Genomic DNA, 13,039 nt, shown 5'->3' with positions numbered 1-13,039 from the left:
TTTGTGAACCTGCATAAAATGTTTAGGTTTGACAAAAACATTCTTGCAAATCAAAGTAATGGTGGATGCAATTAAGGAGAATCTAAAATGGAACAAAGTGTGTCCTAGGAATTTGTTTGAACAGAGATAAAATATTTTGTATGGCAAGTATTCAGCACTTATTACAAACTTTTCAGAACAAAGACTGTGATTCTTCCTTCATTTGTATTATTTATAACTGAAAATACTTTCTTTGAGATGAATGGAGTTTCCTGGTGCAAAACCAGTGTAATTAGCAGAGAAATCAAGCTGCATAATTTGTCTTCATTTCTTGATAATAAAATTGCTTTATTTTATTTTAATTCTAGAAGAAAATGACCCAACACGTTTCCTCAGACATACAGATATGTGCTTCTTAAACTGATGTCTCCTTTGGTACAAACTTCAGAAGCTTTACCCTTGTGTTCAACAAGACTTTGGGAATATTCAGAAGCTGTCTCAAACAAATTAATCCTTTGGGAGATAAGAATCTAACTATTAGAAATAATTAAAAAAAAAAAAATCATTATCCACTACTTTCTTCCTCTGAGTAAGTTTACTTACAAAGGAGCAGCTCTTCAACCTGTTGCATTTTGGGTAACATGTTGATGTATTTTCTGGTACTCCCAGGAAATTAGTGTAACTTTATGAAACGGTTAGTTCTAGTGCAACCTAATCACAGCTGTGTGTGCTCACGTCACAATTAATTAAGAAGGCACAGTAGGTATAGGCAGCATCTTTACTTCTTTTAGAAAGCAAACCATTTTCAAATTCCCTCCTATTGCTTCCTCATGAGGTGTCGTGGAGGTTTCTACTGGCATACCTAATTAGGTGAAGTAAATACCATTTAAGACCCCTCTGGCTCTCTGAAATTAAAGCACAATTTTCCTAGGGAAAAAAACACGAAAGGTTTTCCTGATTTGGTCATGACTCTGGTTGCTGTGTTCAAGAAACTTCCGAGGTGCCTGTGATCTGCAAAAGTAAAAGCAAAGTTTGCTGAACTGATGTGACATGTACTATCATTGAAACGATGTTTGTACAGTTTTCTCAAGCAGAGATTTTAGGTGTATATTAACTGTTTCCAAACAGAAACTGTTATATCTGTTTCATGGCCTGGAGATGCTCTGAGAGTTTGAGTAATATCATGCTTCCCCGGAGGTCTCTGTACCCATTCACCATTGCCAGCAGCAGTTAATCCATCAAGAACATCCTCCTGGGAACAGCATTCCTCCAGCAGAACTTGACTGAGTGATATATTTTCTTTTCTAAGGGTTGACTCCTGGACCTAATATATCACTGTTTACACTTCAGCATTTTCAAAACACTTGCCAATACAAAGGGGAAGGCAGTAGGTCATGAAGCTCTGTTAAATAGTATACTTTCATCTCTACCACAAATGAAAGTAAAGATGATACATCAGATATGGAAACCTCTTTCTTCTTCAGTTACTCATCTTTCATTTTTTTCCCTCACTGTAAAAGGCTATATCTTTTGTATTTTAGAAAGATACAAGAAAGTAATTAATGTTTATTAGATGGAAACTCTAGAAGAATGTTCTGTAGATTTTTTTTTTAATTCATTATTTTCCCTCTTGTACTTTTGTGCAATCCATGAGAGATAAGCAATAGGTAATCTAAATCAGCCCAAATCTATATTTGTTCCAGTAAGTAAGAGCATCATACTAGGTAAGTATGGACTTTTGTAATGCTTTCTTAATGCTTTCTGAGTCTTCTTAGAAGATGAGAAGGGAAAACCTTGCTGGCAGTAGAAGAGGCATTGCTATCAGCAATACATTTTTGTCTTTCCTCTTCATTCATCCAAATTGCTATAGTATCTGAATTGGATATGGCACAAAGAAAACTTAACCTAAAAATATCTAGTATGCCAAGATGTATTTTTGAACAGCAATAACATGTTCATAAGAGCTAGAGAAAATATCCTATGGCCGTGACAGCATTCCAGTCACTGTGTGTCCTAGCTACTTCTTCCTTTCACCTTAAGAAGGAAGTTAATACTATCTGCACTGCTTTCCCATGGATATTTTATCATTCTTTTGAAATTCACAAGGGAACTTCAAACAAGGTCCAACTTTAAAAATGTCTCCTGAAAAGTCCAGAGCAGTTCAGAAATAGGAAGTGTGTAGAAGACCTTAAGACATAAAATGCACTTACTATTAGATGAAAATAGAGAAGAGAAATGAATGATAGATTAGTCTCTCCTTCCTCATGCAGACACCTGAAGTTATACATGCATGCACAGAGAGATTGTCCAATGATTTTACCAGAAGAGCCCTCAGTTTATCCATTTGCTCCTCTGAAGCTGCTGCTAGATGAATTAGAACTAGAATTATTTATACTAGAATTATTTATGTAAATGTGATTTCAAATATAAACAACAACTCAATCTCTTTTTAATTTCCATTGAGGTGCAGCCATATTTAATCTTGCAGTGTCAACTCTTTCTGAAAAACAAATGCAAGTCATGCTTTTATATATAAAATATTTGCTAAAATGGGAACAATAAAAATTGTCTTCTTCACAGATCTATTCCACCATGACACAAAGGCATCTTCTGAGGATGAAGCAATCACTGAATTCTTTCTTGGTTACTATTATCTTCTTGAGATCTATAAATCTGGGGTGAAAAACATATGGATAACTATATGCTACATCAATCAAGTGTAGTCTTGCAAACATTTATAATGTTACATGTACACATAGGTGAATTTTGCACTACATTTTTCTTAAGGAAGTACCATAATGTAGACTGGACTTTTTCTTGAAATTCTGAGTCCCGAAGGTCTCCCCTTACCCTTTAATAAGAAAAAGAATTTTATATATTTTGCTACTGTCTGTTTTTTGCCTAGAGACATTGAGATCTGCTTCTTACATCTTAAAAAAACTCTTATTACAAAAATAGTATTTCTCTCTCTTTTAGTTGCATGTCAGACCGTACCTGCTCTCTTCTACAAGATATGTTTTGCAAACATAATCTTATGTACATGTAGTCAGAACTGTCTTCTCAGACTCAAAAATCTCCTGCTTGGATAATATCCAAAATTTTCTTGATTCTATGATTAAGGTACAGAAAACTCATCTTTTTTCCTCTGTTTTCCAGCTGCTGGTCCACAGGCCCCTAGAGATACTTCGGCTCTTTCTAAGGAATACAGAAGTTATGGCTATGAAGAGCTAACCTGTTCTCACTGGTTTTATATTTGCAGCTCCAATGGGATTTTTATTTGGTTATTTATTTAGAATATATAAAATGCAAAAGTTTAAAAACTTTTAGGATCTTATTGTCTAGACACTAGGCATTCAGCAATGCATGGAAGAAAGACAAGTAACAAGGGAAAGTGTTCCATTTGACAGTGTATAAATAGATCTGGCAGAGAACATAACAATAGCTCTGTTGCTGCTCTCCCAGAGCTGAACTAATCCTAATAAAAACAATGGGTGATTGTTTCTTTCTGTCTTTCACTGTATATGAGAGAAAGCTATTGTAATGATATTGCCTATTAAAGAGGATGTAACTCAGGGAGGCAAACAGTAATTACACAACAAGAAAAGCAGACTGAATAGGTCTGAACATATTCACAAATAGGCTTTCTCTGTTGGAAAGCAGTGGTGAGCTCTGCCTCTGCCCCCCAAATACTCACAGAGAAGCACAGAGTGCTTTATCACTGCGATTACTGCCATGTGCTGTGCTGCTATTCCCAGAATTAACACTTTCTCTCAGCAATGTTTGTGGGAATGATATCCTTGCTCAGTGCATCAGTAGTTTGAGGTTTTGATTCTGAATTGCCTCGTAGTTCTTGCCTAAGCATTGCATGGCCTGTTTAGAAGTAGTAAAAGGCAGTACACACAGCACTAACAAGGTCAAGGATGTAGTACAGTCATTAGCTACAGCACCAGTCATCTGCCTGTTGACCATGGTTCCCAGAGCAAATGTGCTTGCTATTTTGAGAAATTTTATGGCCTAGTGGATTAAAGTTAGGAACAAATATTACTTACCTGGTTTCCATGTCCAGTATAGTGGAGATGCAAATAACAGCTAACCATTATTTAAGTCAAACCAGATAAATTAGTTCACTCTAGCATAGTTCTTTAAAACCATGCTTGAACCTATTTTTGAGAATCTTTCTCCTAGGGGCAAGAGGATCTTGGTCCTTCATAGCTTCAGAGAAGCATGAGGAGCTTGAGACTCTAACAATACCTTTGACATAGTTATCTTGGCCAATGCACTTGGCTAGAGAGGTCCTCGTATCACGAATGGCGTGCTTAAATAAAGGCTACCCAGACAAAATTTCTACTCAGCAAAGAGGTCACTCAAATTCATTGCATTGACAGGAGAGATGGAATAAATCTCGTAACATAAAAAAGTGTAAAGTGTTCAGGCAACAAAAAATTAATTCCAAAAAAAACCAACACACTTAGGCTCATCATGCTATGTTAGAGGAACTGGACCTACAGATGAGAAGATTATTTAACATTCTCCATGACCTCAGGACCAAAGAAGCTGAAAAGATGTCATTTAGCTGATCACCATAAAATTAAGGAGAGCAAACACTTCACTTTCAGTTTAAGCTAATGAGTATTTTCTTTCTCCTGGAAACAAATTATATCAAAATAGCAACTGTTCTTGATCTTTCTTTTCTGGGGTATTAATTACCCATATCTTTGGAGTCGAGAAGAAAAAAGATAATGCATTTTCATTTTGTGGTAATTACTCAGATTACACCATGCAGGGGACCAAGCAACGGATAATATTTGTGTGGTTTAGTGAAGGCAAATATTTATCTTCTATAGAGGTGTTGTGGTTAAGCAGATCATATGCTTTTTACACAAATCCCATTTCATCTCCACTTCTTGATCTACAATTTTTGCCTGGTGTGGAATCAGAGTGTCAATTCTAAGCCTCAGTTTGTAATTTGTTAAAGTCAGGAGTGTTAAAATATCTACATTTATATACCTACACATATGCACTTCAGAATTTATATATAAAATTTATATATATATATACATCATTTATGTCTATTCATCAGATTTCTACATCTGAAGATAGATAATGATAAGAATTACTACAATTGATCATTTCTTCACCCTTTACATTTACATGTCCGTATCCATGTCTACTATTTAGACCCAGTGGAAGTACTGTGTACAGGATATATATTGAAAAGCATGCTTATTTGTTTGTGTTTTCAAGCTAGATGGTTTTGGGAACTTAATCTCCCTCATCACTATTGATCAAAGTGAAAAGCCTTCCTCCTCCTCCTGAATGGCTGATTTCTTAAAATTACAAGTTGATGCTTCATGGCAGTCCAGAATATGGCTTATCTTTCACATCACTGTCATCACTGCTGAAACACATCACCCACCACCTCACTGTGCTCAAATCTATTTGGTCTCCACAAATGTTCAACCTCTACTGCCATACAGTCCACACCCACCTCCAAGATTGTTGGCCGACATATTTAAGTAGGAGGCATTGCTTTAGGAGCAACCATTCTATATTCTTCATCTGCCAAGACAAACTGCATCTGAAATTTTCATTTTTTTTCTTAACATTGTCATATCATTATATATCATATCATTATCATTATCACTATAGTATCCTACTGATGGTAAATAAAAAAGAAAATGGTATAAGGAAACAAATAAGGGCTTCCAACTGTTGTGTTTCTTAGGCATTTTTCAGCCTACAAGTAGGAATAGTGTTCAGTTCTCAGATAAAAGAGTAAAAGAGTAAAAAGAGTAAAATCGTGAGTTGCAAAATGTGAGTGTAACTTACCAATCTTATTTTGATTCTCAAAGATTGAGAAGCTGTTGATACATGGATGACAAATATCAATACAACTTTATTGCAGATGCTAGGAACATCAGAGTAACTGCATTTGGTGGAGGGTTATATTTATTTATTTATGTATTTATTTTCAACAAATAAGCAGATAAAAAGAGGAACAATAATATGCTAGTGTAAAGGAAATGAGTGTTAGAATAGAGCACTTAACCATTAGGAATGAAAGTGTTTATAAATTAGTCCTGACAAAGGGGACTCAAAAGCAGTTTAGTGAATAGAGAAGGGGGTTTATGTCGGTCTGGAAGCAATAGAAAAGGTAAGGAAAGGTGACTGCATTTAATAAGCTCAGTGGCTGAACTACAGCACAGTAAATGAGGTTCAGTGATGATAAATACATGACAGAAGATGCTGGAAAAAAGAAAGAAAGAAAAAAAAAGCTGATATAATTTGCTCAAGTTTTTTCAGTTAAACACACCAGTAGCATGGATATAATTCCAGACAGGTTTGTGAGGATGTGCTTAGTGTTCAGTAGAGCAAAGACAGAAGAAGATTAAACAATGAAATTTACACTGATTTACAAAATAATATAAGGCAATTATATTAGAACATTATACAGGCCATCTATTTGTGTGGTGTGATTTCATCTGGAATTATGCATGCTAAAAAATGACTTTGTCTTGAGTAAGATAATGATGAAGTAGAGGAGGATCAGGGAAGGAAAAATAACTGCTGTGATACATTTAAAAAAAAATAAAAAATCCACAGAGAACCAGAGATCTTCAACAAAATACTGAAGGGAAAAAAAGAGAGTTCTTAGCTTTAGAGAGAAATAATATGAATAAAGATCCAATGAGTAAACCCAATATGTAGATGGAAAATTGTTCTTGTCTCTTGAGACACAAAAGCATGATGGAGGCCATCAGAGGTGAATTAAAAGGTATCAACTTCAAAACTGATAAAAGAAAATGCAGTTTTCACAAAGTTAATTGAACTGTAGAAGACATAATTGCACTGTAATTCTCAGGTCAAGGATGACCTTGAGACTGCAAAATTTCGTAAGGTATAAGGAAGAATAGATATTTCTAGGCATGCCAGCAATATTCTAAATTGTGGTAATTAATGTTAAGATAAACAGTATAAGGGATGAGGAAAAACACGCACCTGTAGTTCTCTGTTGAGAAGGAGACTTAATAGAGGAAGCAGATTACTTCATACTTAGGGGAGCAACTACTTTGTTATTTCTACAGAAATACTTAATTCTGGCCATTGTTGCCAGTCTACAGATTGGGAATTCTTTACTTCTCTAGTTCTATGAGTACAAATAGCACCAAAGACTTCGAAAGGAATTCCAGCTGTAAAGCAGAAGAAGTAAACATTGTAGAGACAACAAATACGAAACTCGGTTTGAAGAGCAAAGGAAACAAATTCAAGATGTATTTCTAAAGCTACTTCTACAGAGAACAATGGAATGTGATGCACAAATGTCCAGGCTGACCCTTAGAGATGTGATACATCACACAGTGATCTGCAGTGACCGGGGAGATACCAGTTCAGGTACTGAAAGCAGAGATTTTCAACAGCATGGAGTTTTACCTAAGCCAGTAAGTCTTGCTCCATATGGGAGCTAATTAGACAATATCATGTCTAATTATAGAAGCACTTCTGTCTCTGAAGGTGCAGGACTCTGTGCAGTGCAAAGCCCTGGTGAGTGTGTCTCGTGTTATTACCAATGGATGAAAGGAGAAGCATAGGACAGAGCAGTATTGTTCCTTATCACAATGAGTTTTGTTTGCCCCAGCATACATAACAAATGGAATTTCCTTCATTCTGATTCTAATCAGCACTTCATTAGACACTAAGAAGGAGAAGGTGATATCCATGATTGTTAATTGAATGTTCCTGTTATATCTGCTTTAAAATAACTTTATTATTATTGTTAATATTTGAATTCTCACCTCAGCTGAGTATGTGTCACAACCTTAAACCACTTAATGAAGTTTTATGTTCTTGTCCTGTAACAGTCACTGCTCCATTAAGTGTAACTAGACACAAAGTAGAACAGTTTCAGGAGTAAGAAGAGAAAATGAGCATCCCAAGGCAAAATTATCACTGGGAACATAGAGTGTGAACTGCAACTCCTGTACCTCCAGAAGGATTGTATTCATTTTCCGGTTTTAGTTTTTTATCAGGATTGATTCAAGCTGCCTACAGGAGTAGAGTGTTATATATATACATATATATACATGTATACATATGTTCCCTATATAGATCTATATATAGGGAAGCAGAATTTAGCAATTCTGTATCAAGATTCCTATGCTTTGGAATACAGTCATTCACTACGTATGTGTTTAGGTGAGTAGTACCAGTACTAGAGTGACTTTGAACAAGCTTTATGGCAGAATCACCAGTACCTGGGGGAAGTGCCTAGAGGGATATCCTGAAGGAGACCTTGGTTCATGTGTTTGAAGGGCCTAAAGAGCAGCCAGAGCCCTTGACTCCATGCTGGTGAAGATGCATTCATGAATCTCTTCATAAAGTAATATTTGTGTGAAAATATTTCCCACGGAATGGTGGCCCTCTTTAAATCTCTCCACTAATCCAATAGTCCTTGGTGCTCCTCTGGAGTTCCAGGAGCTCTGACAAGGATCTAACTTCCCTGAGAAAAGCTGACATTTGAAATGCCCCCGTCTTTTCCCATGTAATTAAAATAAAAGAAGCACATAACTTGCCTAACACCTGCCTTCCTATGACCAGAATTTAGCCCTGTATATAATGAAAGTAAAGTGAGTAGGTTTCTAGTGGCTGCAAACCTGTGCAGAAAAGTTCCACAGGCATTTTTGCAATAGCATAGCTATTTGCTTGAAGCCTGGATGAAAATGACTTATTCATAATCTTGAGTTTCATATTACTCTGTTCTTCATGGTGTGTTCGAGCTTCCCTTACACTTGTAAAGCATATGATGAAATCTACGTGCGTGTGAGCTCACAGACACACCAACAAGCACACAGGCACACCAACAGGCACACAGACACGGACACGCCAACAGACGCATCCAGCGGCGGGCCGGCTGCTCTCCAGGGTGCTGCATGAGGCTGCCCCGCGCTCCTTCGGAGATTCCCTTTATTTTGTTTTTGTTTTCCCAATCACTTCAAGCTAAACTGGCCCGAGGTTTGGGTCAAGGATGTTCTTTTCTTCTGTGTGCAACTTTTAAAAAAAAAAACTTTTCTGCGATAGAGCCCCCCCCCCCCCTCTACAGACACACAAACACTTTGGAGATCGCTCAATTCAACTCTCGGTCTTTTTAGAGCCTTATTTTACAACTATAATACATATCCTTTTATAAACATAAACATACAAGTGCTTGGTTCCTTTTTCACATTGTTTAACACCCAGATCACATCAATCAAGGCCATATATCTTTTAGTAGTTTCTTCTTTGCTTTCTCCTGAAAGTCACACTTCTGTCGGCACTCAGATGTATTTCTGTCAGCAGTGAACATATGCTCTACTGGGAGTCTTCATTTTTAGTAGCTGTCTTTCCAAGACTGGACAAAGACTACAAAGGTTATCACCAAATATATTTTGTAGATTGCTCTGAAACAGCTTTCAGATCTGTCCCACTCTATAGTTACTCACTCACCTGGAACCCTGCAACATTTGCAAATAACAATTAGTCCTACACACAAAAGTGCAGATCTGCATTTTCTGGGGCTTTAACGGTAGACAAACTAAGTGCATGTTTGCATTAAAAATGCCTCCTCAGCTTTACAGTGCCTAGCGGGATGTTCTTCTAGATACTGTGTTTATCCTTAATAAAACAGTAGGTTTGACTTTCCAGTTCACCACATATCTGCTCTGCACGAGAGGAGATCAGTTTGGCTTTGAACATTAGACTGATCCTCGTCGCAGCCTGCTGGGAGTTTCGATTTCATCAGTGTGGTCTGTTTTAAATAATTCTTTGTACGTCCAGCTTTTAGACTCAAAGGGATCCAGAAAATCCCATATTCATGTAGAGAAAAGGGAAATAAAAGTTAGGTAGTTTTTGTTAGCATGGCAGTGTTTAATGTTGCTGGCCAGTAAAAACAATGCATCTCTTTGCTGTCTGTGATGAAGGGCTCAGGGCTTTCACCAGGGGAGGAGAAATCAAGAAGCTCCTTTATCCTTAGCACTATCAAACTGGAAGATGAGATATGTCAGTACTTCAGTGCCATCCCTCATCAGATTCTGTTTTATAATGCTTTTATGAACACACTACTCTGGGCATAGTTAAGTGATTACATGTCCTCTTCTGTTAAAGGTTTGACCATACATTTGTTTAACTCATTTAATATCCGATGGTAAATGTCTATTAATGTTTTATTTGCATGGAGCCTTGTTTGTTATCTTGTTCTGTATTTGTTACTTCTTTTCTTCTCACTCTCTGTGTTTCATACTGCTAGTATTATTTTCTGGTTCATTGTCTCATTCTCTCCAGTATTTTATATATATTTTATATACCTGGCATCTGTCAAATGCCTGACTCCCTCGTGTACAAAATCATTAAAGTCATCTGTCTGGTATAATGCGTAAATGAGTGTGCAAGCCCCAGAGAGGACTAAATATCAGTGGAAGAGTGTGACAGATCCTTTCAGCACAGTAGGGGATCAAGGGCAGGGTTTGGGGCAGCATTCTCAGGCACCCAGCTCTGCCAGGAGTGATGTACCCACCTGTGCTAGGTGAGCCCTGAGTCCCCAGCTCTTGCTTTTCACCTATACTAACCTTAGGGCAAATTCTCATTTTCATGAACCTCCAACAGAGAGATTAAGGCTTCTAATTTGTCTTCCCAGTCCCAAGGACCAAAAATAAGTTCAAAATCTTCAAGGAGAGAGGTGTCCTGAATACACATGGTGCTGGGATGGAAAAGAAGATAGCAGAAGGGATGCTTTCCTTTGCCTCTGTACCACATGGAGATTGGAAAGGAAGGAAAGGAAGCCAGAACTGTCTTCTGGGGCCTGCCCTTCCCTCATAACCCCTTATCCAACCCTCCAGCAAGGGGGTGAAACAGGCATTGAGGTTGCTGAGGAAGGCCTCCATGTCGTGAGAGCGCTGGGAGGACTTGGCATTTTACCCCAAGCCCATTGGTAACTTTGATGGCCTTTGAGAGGACCTTTATCCCTGCAGATGTTTCTATTGACCCTGGGTGCATATGGGGGCTGAAAAGAAGAGGTACCACAACCCTGAGCATAATAGAAAAGATCACCATGGAAGTGGTCCACAGAGAAATCCGTCCTCCCTGTCTGCCCTTTGACCACCCAAGCTATAAAACACTCAGGGCTTGTATTCTCAGACCTCACCCTAACAGGGTAGCTCTGTGCCAGAGACAAGCAGATATCTGGGAGATGTGAAGATAAAGGCAGGAAACAGCCTGGCTACTTCTCACTAGAGATCAATTGGCAGCACTGGATATGGAAATAATTTCTTTTGGAAATCTCCTCGATGAAAGTTGTTGTCTCGGCTTCCTCCCCCAAGGAGCATCTCTCAATTCCTCTGCAAGAGGTGAAAATCATCGTTGGTAAATATTCTCATCCTCGTGATTTTTTTTGTTTTTTTGTTTGTTTGTTTGTTTGTTTTGTTCTATGAGTGAAGGGGCTAAGCAGTTTGTTCTGTGATTTTCCAGTGGATTTGTCTATACAGATGCTTAGCACAATGTAGATGCACATAAATGGGGTGGGGTGTTCATTTTAAATGTCCTAAGCTTAGGAGCAAATTCTTTTTTCCCCTTAGGAGGTGTGTCTAACACGTAGCGCTTAAAAGAGAAGAGCTGCTAATAACAGTGTCTCTGTCAAACTCAAAATGCGCTGCTTACCACGGAGTTGCCGGGTGCCATCAAGATGTAGTGGCTGAGATGATTACGAGCACGGCTCCGCGGACACAGGAAGGCAGCTTTGCACACACAGCGCTTTTCCAGGAGAGCTGAAATCTTTCTTCTCCCCGGGCGGGCTGCAGAAAATGCAAGGAAGGGGGTCTATGGTAGGCTTTCCATTATCGACCTTTTCTTTCGTTGGGAAATCACAGTGCGGGGATAGGTATGGGGAGGGGAGATGCTCCCAGGCGTGGGAGACTTGCGTGAAGGGAATGCCCTGCCGTTCTGCAGCCGAGAGCCCGCACGGCGCCAAGCAGCGCGGCATTGGGGAGCCCCCTGCAGCCGGGTAGAGCCGCGCCGAGCCACAGCCACCTCCTGGCTGGCTGCGCCGTGGAAAGCAGCGATCTGCTGGAGGCGGGCAAGGCCGAGGCTTGGGCCCCTTTCCTGCCAAGGGAGGGATATCCCCAAAGGACGCTGCCAAGGTGCTTGTGCTGTTGCAGAGTGGTCTTGCCCCCTCCCTCCTCCTTGCTTTGGAAAGGGCTGACCCGTGCAGGCTGTTACTGAACTCTAATTAAATCTCTGGAAATCAGTGTGCTCAATCAAACACTCACAACGTTCCTGGGAGGGAAAAATAATAATAATAATAAGGGGAAAAGGGGGCAGGCATTGCCCCTTTTAAAGCTGATGATGATCTTGACTAATGAATGCTGAAATATTCATTCGAGTGCCAAGCTCTCAGTCTTCATGGGAGGGTCAGCTTTGGGGTGGCTGTTCCCTGTCCCAAAGGAGCAGCCCTACAGGGCCACAACATGTCCACAGCTTGCTTCAAACCTTCCAGTGTCAAATCAGATATCCTTTTCTGGCAACTCATCTGACGTAGCTGGACAGCTATCTATTAACTCTACTGTGAAATCCAGGCAAAAATTCCTACATGTTCAGGAAAAAAAAAAAAAAAAAAAAAAAAAAAAAGGCTTTCAGGCCAGAACCCAACTGACCTGATGCTCCTAAAGAGTCACAGGTGATCCAACAATTCAACAATTACACCTTGTGAAAGTGCTTCAGGTAGAGAAACACTTGTGTAACACTGAAACATGAATGCCTTCAAATCTCAGAGCTTTCTGCCTGTGGGTGAGTCAGGCCAGAGCAGGAGATGCACTCATCCCAGGGCCCAGCAGAGAATTCCAGAATCCTGGTACCTTTTGGAGGGTAAAACCAATTGTGAGATCTATCCAGGAAAAACAGCTAAATGTCTGCAAGTACTCTAGGCAGCTTCTCTGCTCAGAGCTAACCCATTAGAAGAAATAACTTCTTCAAAGTGAAGGGGGGAGGCTGGAGAGGAGAGGAGAGGAGAGGAGAGGAGAGGAGAGGAGAGGAGAGG

At 39.1% G+C, this 13,039-nt stretch overlaps 1 long non-coding RNA gene across 2 annotated transcripts in view; it reads right to left on the bottom strand.

Moving 5' to 3' along the window:
• Window positions 1–8,948: 8,948 nt before the first annotated feature.
• LOC122190194 overlaps window positions 8,949–13,039 on the bottom strand; it is a 7,161-nt gene continuing 3,070 nt past the window's right edge. Inside the window, exons 2-3 of one of the 2 annotated variants that reach the window (XR_006182085.1) lie at window positions 11,665–11,798; window positions 8,949–11,345 (exon numbers count right to left, since the gene is read on the bottom strand). This is a non-coding gene — a long non-coding RNA (uncharacterized LOC122190194). Of the gene's footprint in view, window positions 11,799–13,039 lie in introns of both variants that reach the window. The other variant, XR_006182084.1, reaches the window with a different exon arrangement.

Source organism: Lagopus leucura, unplaced genomic scaffold (assembly GCF_019238085.1).
Source record: "Lagopus leucura isolate 7727_CA_CO unplaced genomic scaffold, USGS_WTPT01 Super-Scaffold_100159, whole genome shotgun sequence".
Classification (NCBI taxonomy): domain Eukaryota; kingdom Metazoa; phylum Chordata; class Aves; order Galliformes; family Phasianidae; genus Lagopus; species Lagopus leucura.
Note: the sequence above shows the minus strand (reverse complement) of the source record. Positions and strands in the feature narration are given on the sequence as shown.